General features: G+C 41.3%; 1 long non-coding RNA gene across 7 annotated transcripts in view; it reads left to right on the top strand.

Annotated features, from left to right (window-relative positions):
• LOC132653602 (uncharacterized) overlaps nt 1–19,330 on the top strand; it is a 133,203-nt gene that overhangs the window by 96,191 nt on the left and 17,682 nt on the right. For 2 of the 7 annotated variants that reach the window (XR_009591336.1, XR_009591339.1), the window contains exons 3-4: nt 7,251–7,352; nt 12,931–13,032. The exons of 3 other annotated variants lie outside the window; for them this stretch is intronic. This is a non-coding gene — a long non-coding RNA (uncharacterized LOC132653602). The remainder of the gene's footprint in view (nt 1–7,250; nt 7,353–12,930; nt 13,033–19,330) is intronic. 2 more of the 7 variants (XR_009591341.1, XR_009591338.1) reach the window with 1 other exon arrangement.

Here is a 19,330-nt window from a genome sequence, read left to right as displayed (position 1 = left end):
TTCTTAAAATAGAATACACAGGTACAGCAAAAGCTGCATTAAAGACAATGAGTCCATATATTTAAATAGAAGATTGTTTACTAGATGTCTTTCCTAAAATGCATCACAAAGGCTGAGAAAAGTGGGAGCCATTCTAACCCAAAGGAAATAAATAAAGACTATAGCAGAAATAAAACAATTTGAAGAATAAAATTTGAGGTTAAAGGGGAAAAGTTATAATCAGTGCCTCTGAAATAGAAAGGATCATTAGAATTACTACAAAAAAGTATCAACAAATTAGAAAACATGGGAGAAAGGAAACTTCTGACCTTGTATTTTGTAAAATTAAACTGTGATGACGTGAAGAAACTAAGTAGACCGAAAGCAAGCCATGAAATTGAGCGTGTAATAAAATGGTCCAACCAAGAAAAAGCCTAGGGCTGATGGCATTACTGTGGAATTGTAGCAAACTGTAAAAGAACTCCAAGTTCTCTCAAATATTAGATCAACGTGAAAGCAAGGGGATCCCTTCTAGACCCATTATTACACTGTTATGATAACCAGACAAGGAAAAAACTACAGACCTATATTCCCAATGAATGTATATATATATAAAACTCAATAAAACACAAGCAAACTAAATGTAACAACACATGAAAACCATTTGTCTTGGAGCTGGAGGGATAGTTAAATAGCTAAGAGTACTTGCTGCTTTGCAAAGAACAGTGTCTATAACTCCAGTTCCAGAGAATCAAATGTCCTCTGGCCCCTTCAACACCAGGCACACACATGGTACACACACACACAAATAAAAACAGTAAACTAAATCTTATAAAGATTTTTCTTTTTATTATTTATTAAAATTTATTCACCATGTATCCTTGCTATAGCCCCCTCCTTTGTCTCCTTCCAGCCCCTCCTCCCTTTTCTCCTTCAAGACCCTCCCCTAGTCCACTGATAGGGGAGGTCCTCCTCCCCTTCTATCTCACCATAGCCTATAAATAGATATTTTTTAATTCCCTTGACTAGGCTGGTTTGTTCTAGGGATGCAAGAATCCTCTAAGGATTCAACACATGAATATCAATAAACATAACCTAATAACTAAATGAAAGATAAAAATATTGACCATCTCAATGGATGTATATAAAGTATTTGATAAAATTCTACCCTCCTTCACAATAAAAGCTCTTGATAAACTAGAAATACTACAGAAGAATTCTTTCTCAGTACAATAAGGACTATGTACGGCAAAGCTACATCAATCGTATGGATTGGGATGAAGAAGTCCAGTCTCATATCATAGGAAATAACAAGTTTTAGCTGCAATTATGTAAGTGAAAGAAATCTGTGTATAGATGATAAAGTTCTACATGGAGGAAAACCTGAAGACTTCACTAAAAGATTGGGCTTGATAAATTTAGTGAACACAATGGAGCATTTCTGAGCCACAGAGAAGAATAAAACCCTGAAGATTGACATAGATTGATTTAGAGGATACTCTATTAAGCTAATAAATATCCCCTACCCACATACACACCAAGTAACAAATGTTCTTTCTCATAGTAAAATAAAATATAAACCTGTATGTCATGACCCCTCTGGACACTCAATGGCCCTTTAACTGGGGTCCCATATCAGATATGCTGAATATCAGTTATTCACATTATTATTCATAACAGTAGCAAAAGTTACAGTTATAAAGAAGCAATGAAATAATTTTATGTTTGGGTATCACCACAATGTGAGGAATTATATTAAAGTGTCACAGCATTAAAGTTGGGAACCGCTGCTTTAGAAAGATTAGTGACTGGGAGAGATTGAGACGAGAGATGGGCCTTTGGAAGTAGGAGGTTGTATTTGGACAGATCACTCTATGAATGTGTGTACACATCATGCTGAATCCTATTAAAATATACCATTAATATGCATGAAGAAAAACAAACAACAAACCAACCCCTAGTCTCCTAGGGGAAAAATCTTTGATGGTATCCATACCGCACTCCATTAAGTGCCAGGCATGGTACTCAGGAGCCATGGGATTAAAGGATCAATCCAGTATGGACAAAGATGGGGCTATCTGTGGCCTTCCAAATCGAGAAGTTTATTTTAGCCCCTCATTTTTCTCCTAAGCTGGAGCTCACATTATTGCTGTTTTGCATAAAGTTTCTCCTCCTAATCCAAGATGAACAAAGAAAAGGAGAAATAATTAGTCTTAAGGTTCCCTGATGGTCGAGGACCCAGGAGAGCATTTAAGTGGAGGCATGTGCATGTGACAGGCAGTGAATATTTTATCAAGCCAGTCCCTGCCCTCAAACCTGTCTGAAACCCTGATCACACTTCCAGTGTGAAGACCACCACCCTCCCAGGATTCCTCAAGACGTGGGTCCTTCCCTAGAAAGTAGTGCTGTTGAGAATAACAGTTTCCCTCCAACCCAGGATGGAAGTTCCCTTTCCCCATCATGGACTCCATCAAGGGATAGGTGAATGCTTAAGCCACAGCCCTCTCGTCCTGCATTACAAGAAGCCAAATTGCACACTACATAATGGCATGGTACTGGTTATCCATTTCAGAACTCTGCTCAAGTGCAGATAGTATCCTTGGAGAAATCTTTCTGGTTACTCTTCTATACACTCCTTTTGCCTCCCTTTTATTTTCTTAAAACAAACACATGCACATGAATACACACACACACACACACACACACACACATACACACACAAGCATTCTCTTTCTTGTTCCCTCTATATATGAAAGCTCTATGGTGACAGAGACCATTGCTGCATATTTGATGGTTTTCATCCTGTTTCTCATACAATAGTACTTGTCACAGAATGGCAGCTCAACAAGCACCAGCTGAATGAATGGTGGCAGTTGTCGGGGAAAAATGGCTTCTGAGAAGTACTGCTTAATAGGAGGCCTGAAGATGGAGTCAGTCAGGCAAAAGTGTTGGCTTAAACAGGAGGCCTTAGAAGGGGGTGGCACGCAAGGAATGGAAGAAAGCCGATATGCCAGAAACACACATGGTTGGAGATGAGATTAAGGCAGGGGAGGGCAAGGTGCAGATTAGATTTTCTTGTTAGTGCCATGGGAAAGAATATACACAAAGCAGAGGTATAATAATCTGAGTTTAAACATGAGCCTTCTGCTTCTGTGTGTAAAACAGCTCTTGGCAGGGGACGGAATATAACCACAGACCAGATGTGAGACTTGTAGAAGTGCCTGCTAGTATTCACTGGGCACCTACTGCTACCAAGCACTGCTCTCAGGATTTTAAACATTAAAGCACTTTAAACACTTAATAAATTCTTTCAATATTCTTAACACTTGCTTTTCTGTATTATAATTTGCTGTCACATAAATGTATGGAACTGTTAGTGCTGTTGTGCCCTTATAATGTTAGCATTGAATGGGCCTCCAAAGAGAATAGTCCAGGTCCAAGGTATCCTTTACCTTTAAGGACACTGTTGATTCAAAAATCACCTGAAAGTGGTATCTGGGGGTGAATTTTAATTCAGCAATGTGCAGGATAGCATGAGTTAAGAATACTATAATGATGAAACTAGGCTTGGAAATGGGTAAGGAGTACCAGGCTATAGATGAGAAAGTTTAGGCAAATGTGACTGTGGTAGGAAATATATAAAAAAGATAAATTCAAACAACACAGCAAACCTGGAAAACGATGGATGGACTATGTGAAAGCAGAGGAAAGAGAAACTGATGTCATCAGGGCTCTGAGACAGTGGGGTACAGAAGACCATTTTCAGGTTCTGTTGGGTCAGTCTCCTGTGCCACTCTTGGCAGATATGAGTCTGTCTCCCAACTGCTTCGGGTATTGTCTAAAAGCCATGCTTACACTCTGGCCTGGCAATATGTCCTTCAGGATTGTTCTTAGCACAGTGACTACAGCTGTCCATCTCCCAAGTACCCTGGAGGTGAGGCTTTTCCTCCTTGGGGAGCTGAAAGCTTGTGTCTAACAGCCATACCTCAAGGTAAGGCAAGTCTGCTCAGCCAGTCTTGTCCTAAGCTCCCTGTGGAACCAGACTGAGGCTAGACCTCATCAGAAACAGTATCTTGCTCAGTTCCTCCTCCTGATTTCATTCCTCTAGGCTTCTCTGAGAATCCTTCCTCTATAAATCACTTACACCGGAATCTCTGCCTTGGACTCGGCTTCTATGGGAAGTGCCTGAAGATAAATGCAGGGAAAAACACCAGGGCAAGTGACAGAAGAAAGCAGGAGAGGAGTGCTCATTTAGACTTCCTTCATAGGTGCTATCAATCTCTCCTAACAAGGTCTGAGCCTCCCAGAGCACCATGTGCACAGTCAGGGTCTGATCACAGCGGGAGGGAGAGGCTGTAAGATACTGAAGAACTAGACATAGCTGAAATGCTGTGATCCAAAAGTGACTTTTGACATCTGTTCTTTAACTTGAGAGCCAAGTGCCCACCGAGCTCACTGGAAGTATGTTTCTTTGGGTGACCTACATTTTAAAATCTAAGTCCTTCCCAAATTTAGAAAGGAGAGCCCGTGAGCACCTGGGGATCAGCAAAGTATCCCAAACAATTTTTCAAGTGTTTTATTTTTGGCAAAACTTGATTTAGCTCATTTTGCAAGTGCTCGTCTCTTCAGCTTTTTAAGCCCTTTGGGCATTTCAAAGGAAATTTAATCCACATGTTCCTTATTCATTTACATTTTAAGTCATAAAAATGTTATTTTTATAAGAGCTGCTTGATATCCAAGAAACTTTCTGAGCCTTTTAAAAAATCTCTTTAAAGTCTTGGTTGGAGCCAAGGAGCAGACGTGGTGTGTGATGCACTACCCAAAGATGCAATCCAGACAGTCTCCACCAGAGACCAACCAAAGAACAATGCTAGCCATAGCCAGCCAAGAAACTGATGGCAACGAGATGATCAAAAAAGTTGGTTTGGACACCAGAGAATCCTTGAGAAATGCAGGAACAGCCAACAGCCAAAACAACAAAGGCTACAGTGGGCTTCATTAGGATGTCCGTGAAGTGTTTGGGCAAATAAGGACTAGATCACATACATTACAGCAAGCTATCATTTCTGGCAGCGTTCAAGATCTTCTGCAGGACAAAGCCATCTATCACCACTCAGATATTACATGTAGAGAATGTTGTACCTTTTCTCAGCGTTTTACATAAGATCAAAATAGCATCCTCAAACAATAATGATATATTACAAATCTTTTCAATAGAGTACAAGGAATGGCTTAAAATGGTGATTACAATGTATATCTATAGGAAAACGTTTACATTATATTTCTAAGCTTGAAAAGTAATAAACCTGTAGACAGACATTAGAACTATGTTTTTCTTTTGAATAAATGAATGTCAGGACCAGGCTTATGCATGCTCATTTCTGTCAAACAGTAGTTCTCACAGGTAGAATGACAGTGTTCTTTCTCCGTTTGCTTGGTTAGGCTCACTAGCTTTCCTGAAATATGCATGTGTAACTCAAGACTTCTTTCTGTGTTTCAAGTTGTATGGAAAGTATTCCCATAATATTGAAAGGGAGCAGTGCCCTTCTCATTCTTCTTCAGGGGTCCAAGCTGGAGGGGGTGCTCAGGCAAGCACAAGATGATCAAATCGTCTGGGAGTCAATGGAATGCAAGTGATCATCATTTGGAATGGCTGACTCTGTGGTGACCATGTTTTCTGCACCCCAAATTTGTCACAGGATCTAGCATGGGGGAGGACTGTGCAGCAGCTTCAGGCATTTTAAATTAGAACTGTTCTGAGACCTGAAGGGCATGTGGTTGTCCTGGCCACAGGGCTTTAGAAAGGAAGAAACATTGTAAAAGACAAGAAAATGGAACACTCTAAGAAGAAAAAGTAACAGCTGCTAATTGATACAACTGTAGCTGCTGGTTTGCACACCCACTGAACAGGGAGCCTAGAGTCTCCCTTGTGGAAATGCATGCGGCTATTTCAACCCAAAGGATGCTTGCTTCCACACAGCGGGCACCTGGTCAGTGGCTGCTTAAAGTTCTACCTGCACAAAAGTGCTCAACTGCTAATGTTAATTGCCCCTGTAATTCTCCTGAAGTCTGTAAAGGGCTTCCCCTTGAAGCAGTGCTCACTCTGAAACTCATTTGACCCTTCCTGTTTCTCTCAACCCCCACCAGCCTCAGGGATGATTCTGAAGAATTACCACTTTTCCTCGGTTCTCCTGAGCTCCTGATAGCCTCTTTGATCACAGATGGAATAAAGCAAAGCTAAAACATCCTTTTCTCAGCCCCTGTGAACATAGAAAGTTTAGATAAATAATCAGCCCTTTAAAAAAGTGTGACTCAAAACATTCAAATCCAATGAAAAGGATAAGTGGGGAATTCAGTTGTCATATAAAATCAATTTATTTTAAAACTCTGGGAAGACTTTCTGTTTTAACAGTCTGTGGTGATTTGATTTCACCATGTTGTAGTCTCACTTTCAGTAACGACTGAGTGAACCCATTCTTAACAGGTATTAGCTTGAAAGATTGAAAATAAGGAGTTAAACCAATCAGCTATCGTAGTTACTTTTTTTCTACTCAGTACTCTCTACCCGGTCGCCAAGACTATGAGCTTCAGGTTTTGTGTCGTATGGACAATTCACACATGTGTACATTATTGTCTTAGAAATTTTACAGTAGTTTTGCTCTGGGTAAATATCACATAAACTGGATGATATAAATGAATGCCAAAAGTCTTTAATCTTATAGCAAAGCAATGAGAGGTTTTATTGACCCATACTCTGAGAAAAGGTGCAGGGAGAAACTCCATTAAAAAGAAAATATAACTCAGAACCAAGTTGTGATCATTATAATTTAAAATACTTAAAATATATTTTGTTTAAATAATGTCTCTAATGCTAAGAAAAACACTTTTTTTTTCATTAGAAGTCCAATGGCATTTTATACTGTTGCTCCTACTAAATCATTTAAATTCAAATTCAGATGACTCCAGAAATCACATGAGAGATTTTGCAATATGTATGGACATTGTGATATTTCACTTAGAATATGCTTGGAAGAAAAAGACATCGAGTTTGAACCACAGCTTGCTCACAGAACAGTCATCTGACGGAGCATGTTGGATGTTTTCAAAATGCAGTTTCCATCTAGTTTCTCTTAAGTGGAATGGTGACAAAACAGTATTCCCTTTGTCTTTCATAGACTGTGCAGAGGATCTAGTTAAACAGCGTACCTAAAGGTCTTGCCAATATCTGTCACTTAGGATATGCTATTCTTTCTTTTCCCCTTTGCAATTAGGCTGAGATCCTAGCAAGGGAAAGAGGTGCCTTCAACTCCCCATCTTGGAAGATCTGCTTCTGTTCCTGCAGTGTCGGTTTTTGCCTCATTGGCTCCCTTCAAGTAAGCTTATCCCAGGTTAATCTGATCATATTCCTTTGTATGTGCTGCAAAAAGTAATACTTAGATATTGGTTGGGGGGCAATGGAGAGTTTGTGCTCTCCATTTACACAACAGAGAGACACCTGCAGTTCCTACAAAAGAATAGACTTGTTACAAGAACTATCCCCCATGTCAGCAGACACACACACAGATAATGAGCTCATAAATACTGTCAAGTGGCCTTTCTCTTGCCAAGTATTAAATTGTGAAGGAAGGGGGAAGGGAAAGATTAGGGCTGCATATTTACTACAGAGTTCAAATTCGGGGCTTCTTCTAGCTAACTTTTATTATAATTGACCATATTTTAGGCTTGTCAGTCCTCTAATCCCCTCAATGGCTGACACAGTATGTTCTTTAAGGCAGAGACCTCTCTGCCTCATATGCTTGTGTCTGGAAGAAAGCCGTGTTCTTCTTTGGATCAGTAATGGCCTTTTGCAGCCTTCTGCAAAAGCAAAGAAAATGGCTTGTGCTCCTCCACTGGAAAATTTTACTTGCTCAGTCTTATATCCTAGCTGTCCTTTCTTTCTCCTGAGATTGTTATAAATACTTGTTGACAAAATTTCCCTCCAAATTTATGAATTTAGAACTTCCAATCTTGATACTCCATCCCAAATATCCAGTCTGTTCCAACATCTTTTCATTAAACTAATAGTACAAAAGTCTAATTATTGCTTCACCATCTAATTATAGTCAGTGTGGGGGATTCAGAGACACCCATATACGCCTGCATTCCTTTCAAAGCTGACTCCCCTCAACTGGACGATTGGGTTACACTCAATGGTTTCTAACAAAGGGAACATGGTGATGAGGATGGTCTTAAACTTCCAATATGTATCATTAAGATGTTGTGTTTAGCTTTTGTTCTGTCTTGTAGATTATGTACTTTGGTGGAGTACAGCAGGGAGAATAAGTGCCATGCTTTGAGAGTTTTCAATTAACCCCATAGAGAGGCCCACATAATGAGAGATGTAGGCTTTCTGCCAACAGCCTGTGAGGCAGCCATCTTGAAGTGGACCCTCCAACTCTAGGCAAGACATTAAATTATCACAATCCTGGGTGATATCCTTTTCTCACCTCATAAAAATCTCCTGATCCACAATGACCTTGCTAAGCTGCTTTTGTATTCTGGACACACATGGCAACTATGCAATAATAAATGCTTATTTTATCAAGCTACTAAGTTTGAGGATGATTTTTTTTATGCAGAATTAAGATGGTGAAACATGTTCTTTCAGCCTCTGGGATCATTTGAACCTTTTAGCCCTGTTTTTCTTCAGCCACTTCATCACTTACTCATAAATAGTAGAATCATTTTGCTTTGAATACTTTCATTATTTGCCCAATAAAATTAATGATTTTTCTTCAGCCTTTCTGGAGTTACTACAATGCTTGTCTCTATGGAGACTTGTAGAATTTCATCCAAGTCTTCAAGTAGCTGTCTGCAAATGGGTGTAGCTCCAAAGCGGAATGCAATCCCAGTGGGCATATCTTTTTGTATTCACTCTGTGCTGTCGGATTCTGCCTACAAGGCAAGGACTAGCTGAATGAGAGTAGTGAGAAAGAACCAGCCTGTCAGATGCTAGGTGAGGCTGGATACAGAGCCTAAGAGTAGATGAATTGCCATTTCTGAGATGGAGAAATTGAGCTAGTCAATGTGGGCCTGGCTTGCAAGCAAGGGAAGAAGCAAAATGTACCTGCAGCTTGAGATTTGAGACAAAGACATGAACAACTGGGGAATCTGAGGGAGGATGACCAAGGGCTTAGGAGTTATTTGTCATCCTAAGTGGCATCTAGATGTTTTGAGTTGCGATTACTCCTTTCTTGGTAAATATTTTTCATTCTTGTTGGTGAGATCACAGGCTTTGCCCGACTTCCCTCAAGTCACTAAATCTTTTCTGTCTCCTCCCGCTGTTGGGTGGCTAAGTTCTGAAGTGTCTCAAGATGTTACCTGGGGCCTTCTCTTTCTATGAATTCTCATTAGGTAACACTGTACCTGAATAACTCCAACTCTACACAGACTCTCTTCAAGACTTCAGATTCATGGATACATATATCCAGAAAAGGCTACTAAAATGTAATGACAAACCAAATGTAAATCCTGAATCGCATCAATCAGGTGGAGGTTTTGTGATTGTGTTTCTAGTCTGTGTTTTTTGCTTCAAGTGCTTGAGCCCCAAGTCTGAATAGCATTCTTGTTCTTTCTTCCTGTTAACACCCACAGTTAGCCCATCAGCAACTACTCTATCTTCCATAGCTCACCCCTATCTCTTCCCTGGCCTGCTTTATAGCCCAATGTGTCTTAGATCTAGTTTACTGCCATGGGGCATTTCCCATTCCATGGCTAATGGAAACTATAAATAACGATTCAGACCACATTTCCAAGTATGACCCTAAGAATAAAATTTCAAAATTTTCCTCCAGCATTATGGAACTTTCCATGGTCTTGCTTCTGAATTACATTTCCTCTCTCTCTGCCTTTTCTTTCTGCTCCCCCAACACCTCTCCTGCCTTCATCCTCGGGACCTTTGTGCTCACTGTGGCCTTTGTTTGATTTCTGTACTTCATCACCTGTGGGTGTCTATTTCAATCTTTGCAGCCAATCCCCACCTATGATATTCTTCCTCAGAGGCTCCATTCCCAAGTAACTATGGGATTCCCTTCAGCCTGCTACTGCTTCATTCACTTCATTTTGTGACCTAGATCTAATGCCATCATATATATATATATATATATATATATATATATATATATATATATCCTCATGTGTGGATTCAATCTTGTCTTCAGACCTCTATCAGCCAGAACAGTTCCTGACACAAAGGACAGATATAATCAGTACTAATGAAATAAATTCATAATCTCTAGTCCGTGTTCCTCTGTGAGGCACAGAAGTATTCCCTGGTTTTCTCCTGTATTCATCTTTTGGTGCTCAGAGATCATTAGCTTGGAAATTATCAAGAGCTTCTGTCTGTCCATGGGCCCAGTTATGCGTTGAGGGCAATTTAGCATCTCATTTCCTGAAGCACTGAGTGACTGGTCTGATAAGGGAAGTTACCACTCTGTGTACAGATTCATATCTGTCATGCAAAGGTGCTTCAGCGCTGGCTAGAATGAACAGGAGAAGAACAGGAAGTGGCTGCTGCAGAGGACTTGACACTTTTGCCTCACAGGTCTGTAGGGAAAGACAAAGCTGTGAAAATAGAGTATGTGCACACTGTCATGTCTTACAGGTCCCTTGACTAATATTAATTTGAGAAGGAAAAACTCCAGCATTTTTATAGCTGAATACCAAGTATTTTTTTTTCCTTTTTGTGCACAACAAACCAAATCATCATTGACTATAGACATCTAAAATCCATGTGTGCGATACATAATAAGTTCTGGTTGTTAGATAACTGTATTGGAAAAATACTCAAACCGATCATGGTGGTGCATGCCTATAACCCTAGCACCGAGTAGGCAAAGGTCAAGAGCATACAGCATGTGAAGTTGCTCAGGCAGAAGCATCTTTGCTGTACACATTGTTAGAGTGATCAAAAGCCAGACAGATACAAGGGTTTCTTTTAATATTGTCACTCATTACATATTTTAGTTTGAAAAACTAAAAAAAAATGCCCAACAGTAAATTCTTTGTTTAAAAAAAATTTAAAAGCAGTGAGGAAAAGGAAAAATTAAAAAAGATTCAACAGTCCTTCCCATGCAGCAGGTAATTAGGGAGATGTAAGATTGAGGGAGAGGGGGAAGGGCTCATGTCTTAAAGTTAGAGTGATGGGGATATCCAGCTTCCGGAAACTACATGTTAGAATGACCTGCTGGTGGCGATACTGCCAAAATTCTAATCTAAAATGTAGCTCCTGCTCAAGGCAGCAGCCCTTAGCTAGCCTTGATGCTTTTTAACAATCCTGTTTTTGCTCTTACTGCCTATAATTGGGCGACCTTGGGACTAACGATCCTCCCCTCGCCTCTTAAATCTGCTCCTGCAGCTTGGGTAGGTGTGTGCCGTCCCACATCCTTTTTGTAATGAAGAAACAGTTGTTGTCCAGGAACAGTTGAGTAGAACTGGAATCGGTCTCTGAAATCATGCACTCCACGGTGCAAACTCGTGCAGAAAAGAGAGCAAAGTATTGACAATCACTGAAGCTGGTGAGAGAAACAGAACAGAGAGCTTACTTCAATGCTCTCACTAAGCTGTGTGTATTTGGGAACATTCCTAATAAAGAGAGTGCAGGGAGGAAGAGAGATAATATGAAAGAAAAATTGGTTTAAAAAAAATAAAGGATCTTCTTGTCTTATGGAAAAGAATAACTGGAACTTTGCTCTCAAGTGAAAGGTGTAGAGTGGCCATCACTGGATGGAGGGTGGTCTCCCTATGATGGCTGTCACCCCACTGTACTCCAGAGTTGACTCTGCTAGTCTCCATAAGCAGGTGTTACCTTCCTCCCTCATCGCTCCATGTGTATCTCTCCTGAATCTGTGCATCCAGCCGAAGAGGTTGGCCTTCACCAACAGCTAAGAGCCAATCTACTTGTTCCTCGGCTAGAGTCTCCAAACTCTCATGAGCAGCCATAACAAAGGCTGTGCAGTGTACGTCTGCTACCTACATGCTGACTCCACCTTCAACGTGGGTGAAATCACCCCACAAAGTGCCTCAGCTCTTAGGAATAAGCAGCTGCGTTTGAGAAGTTCCGTCAGAATAGCCAGAGGCAGAAGTTCAGATGTCAAGTCACAATGTCCAGCTTGTCCATCTGGTACAGCGAGAAAGGCAAAATCACACACACACCTCCTGTCTGCACAGCTGCTGGCAACAACCATACAGAGTCAGGTTTCATGGATTCCACTTGCCAGCATTTCTTGAAAACCTTTTATTACTCACCAGGTCTAGAGACATGTGTCAACTTCTCATATGCTGTGTGAATGTCTTCAGACACTTAGCTCAGAAGGTATTGCTGGGGCATGAGGACATTTTACTCATTAAGTAGGTATGGCTGACTCTTTGTGGAAAGCTGAAATGCAGAAGGACCCACTCGCAGCCTAGCACTGGCACGCTTGTTCCCTGTGCAGATGAGTGCGGCTACACACAAGGTAAATCACACTAGGGGTACTAATGGTATCCTTCAGAAGAAGGTTCCTTATCGACAGGTAACCACATGTTCACACTAGGCACCAAACAGTATGCTGAATACTGGGAGGAAGATATAAATGGCCTCTAGCCAAGTAAGAGTAAGGACATGACACGTACATGTGCTACAAGTAGAAATCATGTGACGACAATGAAAGACTGGCAGACAAACACAGCATTTGGGTTGAGTCTTGTGGAGAAATAGAAGCTCTCCACGCACAGAGCATGAGGCGGGGGTAAAGAGGGCAGAGCCTCAGGCATTGCACTGCTATGAAGTGTGCATACTTGTCTACTGTATGAGGCAATGCATCAAGTGTACCTTCGGTGAGGTTTCAAGCTGGGTGAGGTGATCAAAGCATCAGTCCTGTGTGTGGTCCTCACACAGATGGGCTCAAAGTGAAGCTTGCCTCTCCTGCACAGGCTCCAGGACAGGAAACAGAAAGGGCTCTGCTCCTGCCCCAGAAAATGGCCACTCCGGTAATCCAAGATAGCAACTTGAATGGATAAAAACAGAAGGGCAAGGTAAGCCTTGGGCCCGGTGTGTAACAGCAAATTATGGCTCTGCTGGCCCTTTCTTATCTCTGTGTCTTCTCCTAGATCCCCGTTTTCTTCCCAGCTTTGTAACAGTGCTTCCAACTAATCACAGACTCATCTGCCATGCCAATACCCACAGCCAAGTTTACCCTAGCAGCAATGACTCACATTGTGTTTTTGACCCCCTAAGTTTTCCATGCCTTCAACTAAAGGAATTTGCTCTTACTATTAAGTGGAAAATAAGCAAAGTGGCCTTGCTCTTAGTGGGGGTGGGAATGACTTAAATGCTCTCAAATCATCCTGGAGACTGATCATGTTCTCTCTCAGTTATCGCTATTAACTCCAAAAATAAGAAGGTAGTGTTCCTGTACTTTGGAGTGGATGGTTTAATCTTGATGGTTTGCACAGTACCCAAGTAGAACACAGGACTCTATCTCATGAAAGAATACCCCTGGGGACATATACATCTTAGGGACACATGAGCATCTTAATATAAACCTACCTTGCTAAAGTCCCTTATTCATGCCACAAGGAATCAAACATTATTTAGATATCCAGGATAATTAGAAGAATCTGGTAGATGTCCAATGTAGACTTCTTACATTGTGTCTACAGAACCCCCAGCAGAGCTGTACTGAATCCCATATCTTCTTCTTTGGCTCACATTCCACCCTAGGTGGGCCTCCTCTGAGTAGAGACTATCTTGTAGGAGATATAGCAAGAGGCCCTGCTCAACGCCTTGGCTTGAAGATCCACCAATAGTTAACCCATATCCAGGAGTCCTTGTGGTAATGCCCATGGGCAAGTGGGACCCAATGTTCAACTTCATGCAAGCAGAACACGCCAGAGCCCTAGTTGCCTCATTAAAAGAGAGGACAGTTTCAAATGAAACCGTGATCAAACATGGGAAGATCAGCCTGGGACATCTTTACCTCAGTGCTTTTCCAGTCTCTGCAAAATAGACAAAAGTCATTATCCAAGGATGATGGAACTCTTATCAGCCACAAAGAACTCAAGAAAACCTCAGCTGTTTTGCAACTCATTTGTTTACTTTCTGTGCAGTCACCCTGATAGCCCCCGCTGGGCTCATTTCCCTTCCTTGTAAACAACTGGCTGTAATTAAACTTTTTCTGTTGGGGGAAAAAAGTCTATATAACCTTGGAGAGTCCATAAAGAATGGCCCCACTGCTATGACTTCAAAGAGCTCATGGTCCCTTTGTCAGGCCCTCAGCAAGGTCAATGCATGTCATCACTATCTTCCTCTGAAGGCCTCTGGCTCGCTTCACATCTGTTCTCTGTCTAATCTTGCAGAAGCATGGAGGTGGTCTTGGCAGCTCAGAGCATCTCACAGTCCCTTAACTGCTTCCTGCCCAAATCATTCAGCCATACAGGCCTGGATTCTGTTCCCCTTCTGATTTTGCAAAAAACTTTCAATTTTTGTCTCTCTTGACTCTCATGCTCTAACTCCAGCATGAGGAACTACTTTTGCTAGCTGGGTGACCTTAAAGAATACCTAACGAAGATGAAGTAATATATCTCCCAATACTGAAAGGAGAAAAGATAGAGTAAGGAAGTTGTGCAGAAAAATATACACACATGTGTGTTAGAAGTCATGTCTGTTAAAAGTACCTAAGAATATTATATTTGCATGAGCATTCTTTTATAAAGCTTTTACAAAGCCTTAGTTGTGTGTATGTACATTTGATGTTTGGAGTCTTAAGATTCTTTTTCTAAGCTGTGGTCAAGTGTTTAAAATGACTGGTGTAGTGTGGAGTCTACAGCATTACCTGTTTCTACCAACATGATCATGAGCACATCTACTTGCTTCTCTAAGTGTGTTTGCACATCTGCAAATTGGGAATTATACATGCTTTGTTTTCTTTGCTGTGTTGAGAGGCCCTCCACAGGCTCACACATGTAAGATTTATTACAAACTGTCAAAAACACGTCTTAAGAGGAGGACAAGCTCCATGGAGGACACTCGGGTATGACATGAGATGACCCAGGGAAGATAGCATCAGGCCCAAGCTAGGTTTTGGACTCATGTCTCCACAGCTTCAATTACTCAACGTTTATCACATCACTACTGTGTATGTCAGTTTTTTGCTGCCGATTTTCTGGTGGAAGAAGACAAATTGATAATAGAATATGTGCTATGTTAACCTCGACAAGGAAGTATGCCACATAGGATAGTGAATCTTTAGCAATGTTACCTGACTTTCAATACAGAGTTGTTTTTCTGTTGTTCCTAATCCAGAAAGGTTTAATGGCTGAGACCAGTGGAAAGTCATTGTCTGATTATTCTGCTTTGGTGCACAGATACTCAAAGACCCATTTTACAGAGGACACCCTCAGAGTGCTTTCTCCCTAGGAGCTTTATGGCACAATAAATCCTGGTACTCACTCGATTATGTCAGCAACAGTTTTGATAAAATATAGGCTCCAAGTTAACAAGAAGTCCTTTTTGTCTAGATGGGAAGTGCACATATGGAATGTATTACCTGAACTAGTTGTAAAAGCCAAAATATAAACAAGTTCAAGGCAAGTTTAGATACAGAGTAGTTTGGCAATAAATATGTAATGGTACTAAATATTTTAAGAGACATTATGTAAACTATCATAAGGTCTTATGAGGATGTATATGCCCTTAGCTCCTGTGTACAGAACTCCCTCCTTGTTCATCACTGTCAGTGCTATCTATGGCTTTATGACCGAAATCCCGCATCCCAAGCTTGGGTGAGTGGTTTTACATTGACAAGCGGCCGAATTCAAATCAGCAAATGGTGGCAATGAGTTCTAGACCACCTGGTAGGAGAATAGTCAAGGAATGGGATGGGTTCAGGCTTGGGACCCCAGCTCTAGAACCCCATCAGTTAATGCATCACTTTCCTCTTTGTGAAACCCAGGAGTCTCAGTGAGCTTCAAGGTTCCACTCAGTGTGAAAGAAAAAAAAAAAAAAAAACATGCTAGAAAACCACTTTGTTAAAAGATCATGCCACTATATGAGGAGGAGCCAGGAGCTGTCATCCGCTTTATGAGGGAACACTGTCCTTGCAGCTGATCCTAGTCTCTGATCTGTCCTCCAGGCTTATATGTGCCGAGTTGAATCTGTCAGTACATTGGAAGGGAGACCACGTTTCCAGGACAGTGGACACTGACCAAGTCAGTGGGGATTTGCAACAAAAAGGGAAAATTCAGACATTTATAAATGCATAAAGTATATTCTCCCGTGGTCTAGAATAAGCTCATCACACATGTCACATGGACCAGTCCTGGGCAGAGTGTTTATGAAACTAGCATCACTGGAGACCGATAATGTACAGCAGCAGCAACAGACCTGTCGCTGTGTTGAGCTACAGTGGGCAGTTTTGCTGTCTCTATAGCGATGTTATGGTTCTGGTACCTAAAATACTGAGGTACAATCATGCCCTTTAGAGGAAGGTTCCTAAATGAGAACGAGCTTATTTTTGCCAATACCACTAGGACATTTTCTCCTTGAAGGAACAGAGCAAGTATGCTAATGAACACAGGGATGATGGACTATGTGAGATTCTGTAAATGATACTACATGGTTTCCGGCTAAGAAACGTACATGTATCTTTTATAGGAGGAATTTTGCTGGGGAGGTTTAATATTGAAATCCACTGACTTAACGTCCACTCACATACATGTTGCTGGCGCTTCTTCATTTCTAGCTTGATATTTGTGCCTCCGTTGCTTAGTAATTTTCAGCAGGTAAATGCTTTGTGTTGCTAGTAAAATAAGATTTAAAAAAGATTGGTCACCTTTGCTCCCAGTGTGCATGAAGCCTACGAATATAATATAGAGATATACCTAAGCCGTAAAATGTTCTCTAGATGTGGACTCACAGTTCTCTCAGATGGTGGTAAAGGATACTGCTTCTTGCAACACAGTGAACTTCTGACAGTAATCTCTAGGATTGATATGTTTAAAGTTTCTGTTTCATTCTTTTCCCTAAGTGTGCCTTCTGAACTAGGTTGTAGCTTCCTAATATATACCTAACATACAACAAACCCTGGGTTCATTCCCTAGCACCATTTCCTTTTTTAAATTTCTAACTTCTGTCTTCAATCTTTTCCTTAGTACACAGTCGCACTACCATTAAAAAAAAATGAGGGGTTTTTCATACAATATATTCTAATTATGGTTTCCCCTCCCTGTTCTCCTCCCAGTTCCTCACCAACTCTCCTCCCATCCAGATCCACACCTTTATTTTTTTTTCTCTCATTAGCAAACAGTCATCTAAGGGATAATAGTAAAATAAGATAAAATAAAAACAAACAAATCAGACTAAAACAAAAAATTAAATAAACAAAAAGAACCAAAGAATCAGAATAGTACAAAACAAAACAACAACAACAAAAACACAAGAAAAACATGTACGCACATGAGCATAGAAACATATATATACAGAGACACAACAATCTGCATACACTGCAATCCCATAAAAGCATAAAACTGGAGGCCATAATATGTACACAAAGCACCTGCAATTTTTTAAAGCCTCTTTCAAACCTTTAGGAGACAACAAACCTCCAAAGATGACACTGAGTTTGTTTTCTCTTGGCCTTCTGCTGCTGGGTGTGGGGGCCTACCCCAAAGAGTGGCTTGTTTCCCCGGTGAGACTCCGGGGACCCCAGCTCTAGGACCCCATTTGATGTAGACATGTGCTGCATGCTGCCTCAGCCTGGTGTCCTCCATCCTCTCTGGCTCTTACACTCTTTGTGGCTCCTCTTGCACAGAGTTCACTGAACCGAGAGGGAAGAGATTTGATGGAGACATCCCTTTTGGGGCTGAGTGTTCTAAGGTCTCACTCTTGAGAGCATAGTGTCTGGCTGTGGGTTTGTTTTTATTATTATTATTATTTCCTTAAGTAAGATTGTTATCCTTTTCTCTCCATCACTCTGAATTCTGTAATTTGAACTTTACCTCTCTGTTTTCTGTGAAGCCAATAGGCTCTTCACTCTTTTCTGACTGAATGGTTCCAAATAAACATCTGTGTTCACAGGTGATTTTGTCTGCTCAATCAGTTCTGTTGATTCTGTTTGACTTTTTATTTTGTCCATTTTATCTTATGGATAAAGGGTAGTTTCATGGAATGTTATGCAATCCCTTTGGTTTGTCCCTTTTCCATGATTTTCATTTATCTTGTTTTCCTGCATTGCTGTCTATGAATCTAATGGAGCAGTCCCTGCTTCTAAATTTCATGGCCTGATTCTGGTGAAAAAAAGACCTTGGACTATGGCTCATGCTAGGGCACCAGATGTGTAGGGTTTGACATTTCTTGCCCTAGTTAGGAAGCAGCACCATAAACCACCATACATGTCTGTCAGCTGGTATGGAAGGGTTCTGTGGTCCTCAGCAGCCAAGGGTCTGAGGGATACAGCAATAACCAGGATAGCTGGAATCTTTGATGGCAAAGGATGCTGGGATCCTTCTAGTTTATTTTTCTCCCAGTGTGGAACTGATGGTCATAGTTTACCCTCTCGAGGAGAGGCAAACGCTTGCAGAGGCAGTGGTATCTGCCATCTAGGTCTCCAGGACATGTATGTAAGGGACAATCACAGTTTCTGGAGCTGTGATGGCAATGGCTCCAATACTTGAGCGTCAGTGTGTTGGAGATGGGAGTGTCTGTGGAGCACCTAAAGGTGCTGGATGCTGGGGGGGAAGGTACATACAAATACGGAGATGACAGAGATGGTGTGTTGAGTGCAGGTATGTCCAAAACAAGCAAACAAACAACCAAAAATCCTTGGCCAGGCTAAGGTCCAGCCCATAGCAGCAGGGGCTGGACTTTTGTGTGGTACCAGGGTATATAGTGAAGCCACAGAGCTCAAGTGTTGACTTCAGCTACACAAGCTGCTTCAGCAGCTTCCTGGGATGACTCACTGTCATCTTACCTCAAAAGGGGGAAGCACGAGCATGTACGGGGCAGCTTCAAAGCTAGGGCATGCGAAGTGGTGTGCATAAACCAAGCAGGACTCAAAGAGCTGCCTACAGCAACAGCCCTGGTGTTAGAGAAGAGGGCACATTCAGTGTGGCTACAGATCCAGAGTGTGGGGTGTGAGCATATGGTCACAGCTGCAGCATCTAGAACACAGACGGATTTGGGCATCAGCTTCATTCTCATTGAGGTTAGTGGCAAGGATGCCTTTTATAACATTGGTGGTCAAAACGTCAGTATCATCTGCAATAGAAGCAAGCTACCAAAGACCATAGTGGTACCCTCCATATGGCTGATAGCCTCTTCCTTCTTTTTTCCTAG

The sequence above is a fragment of the Meriones unguiculatus genome, chromosome 4 (assembly GCF_030254825.1).
Source record: "Meriones unguiculatus strain TT.TT164.6M chromosome 4, Bangor_MerUng_6.1, whole genome shotgun sequence".
In the NCBI taxonomy this organism is placed as follows: Eukaryota; Metazoa; Chordata; class Mammalia; order Rodentia; family Muridae; genus Meriones; species Meriones unguiculatus.
This window is presented reverse-complemented; position numbering and strand designations above follow the sequence as displayed.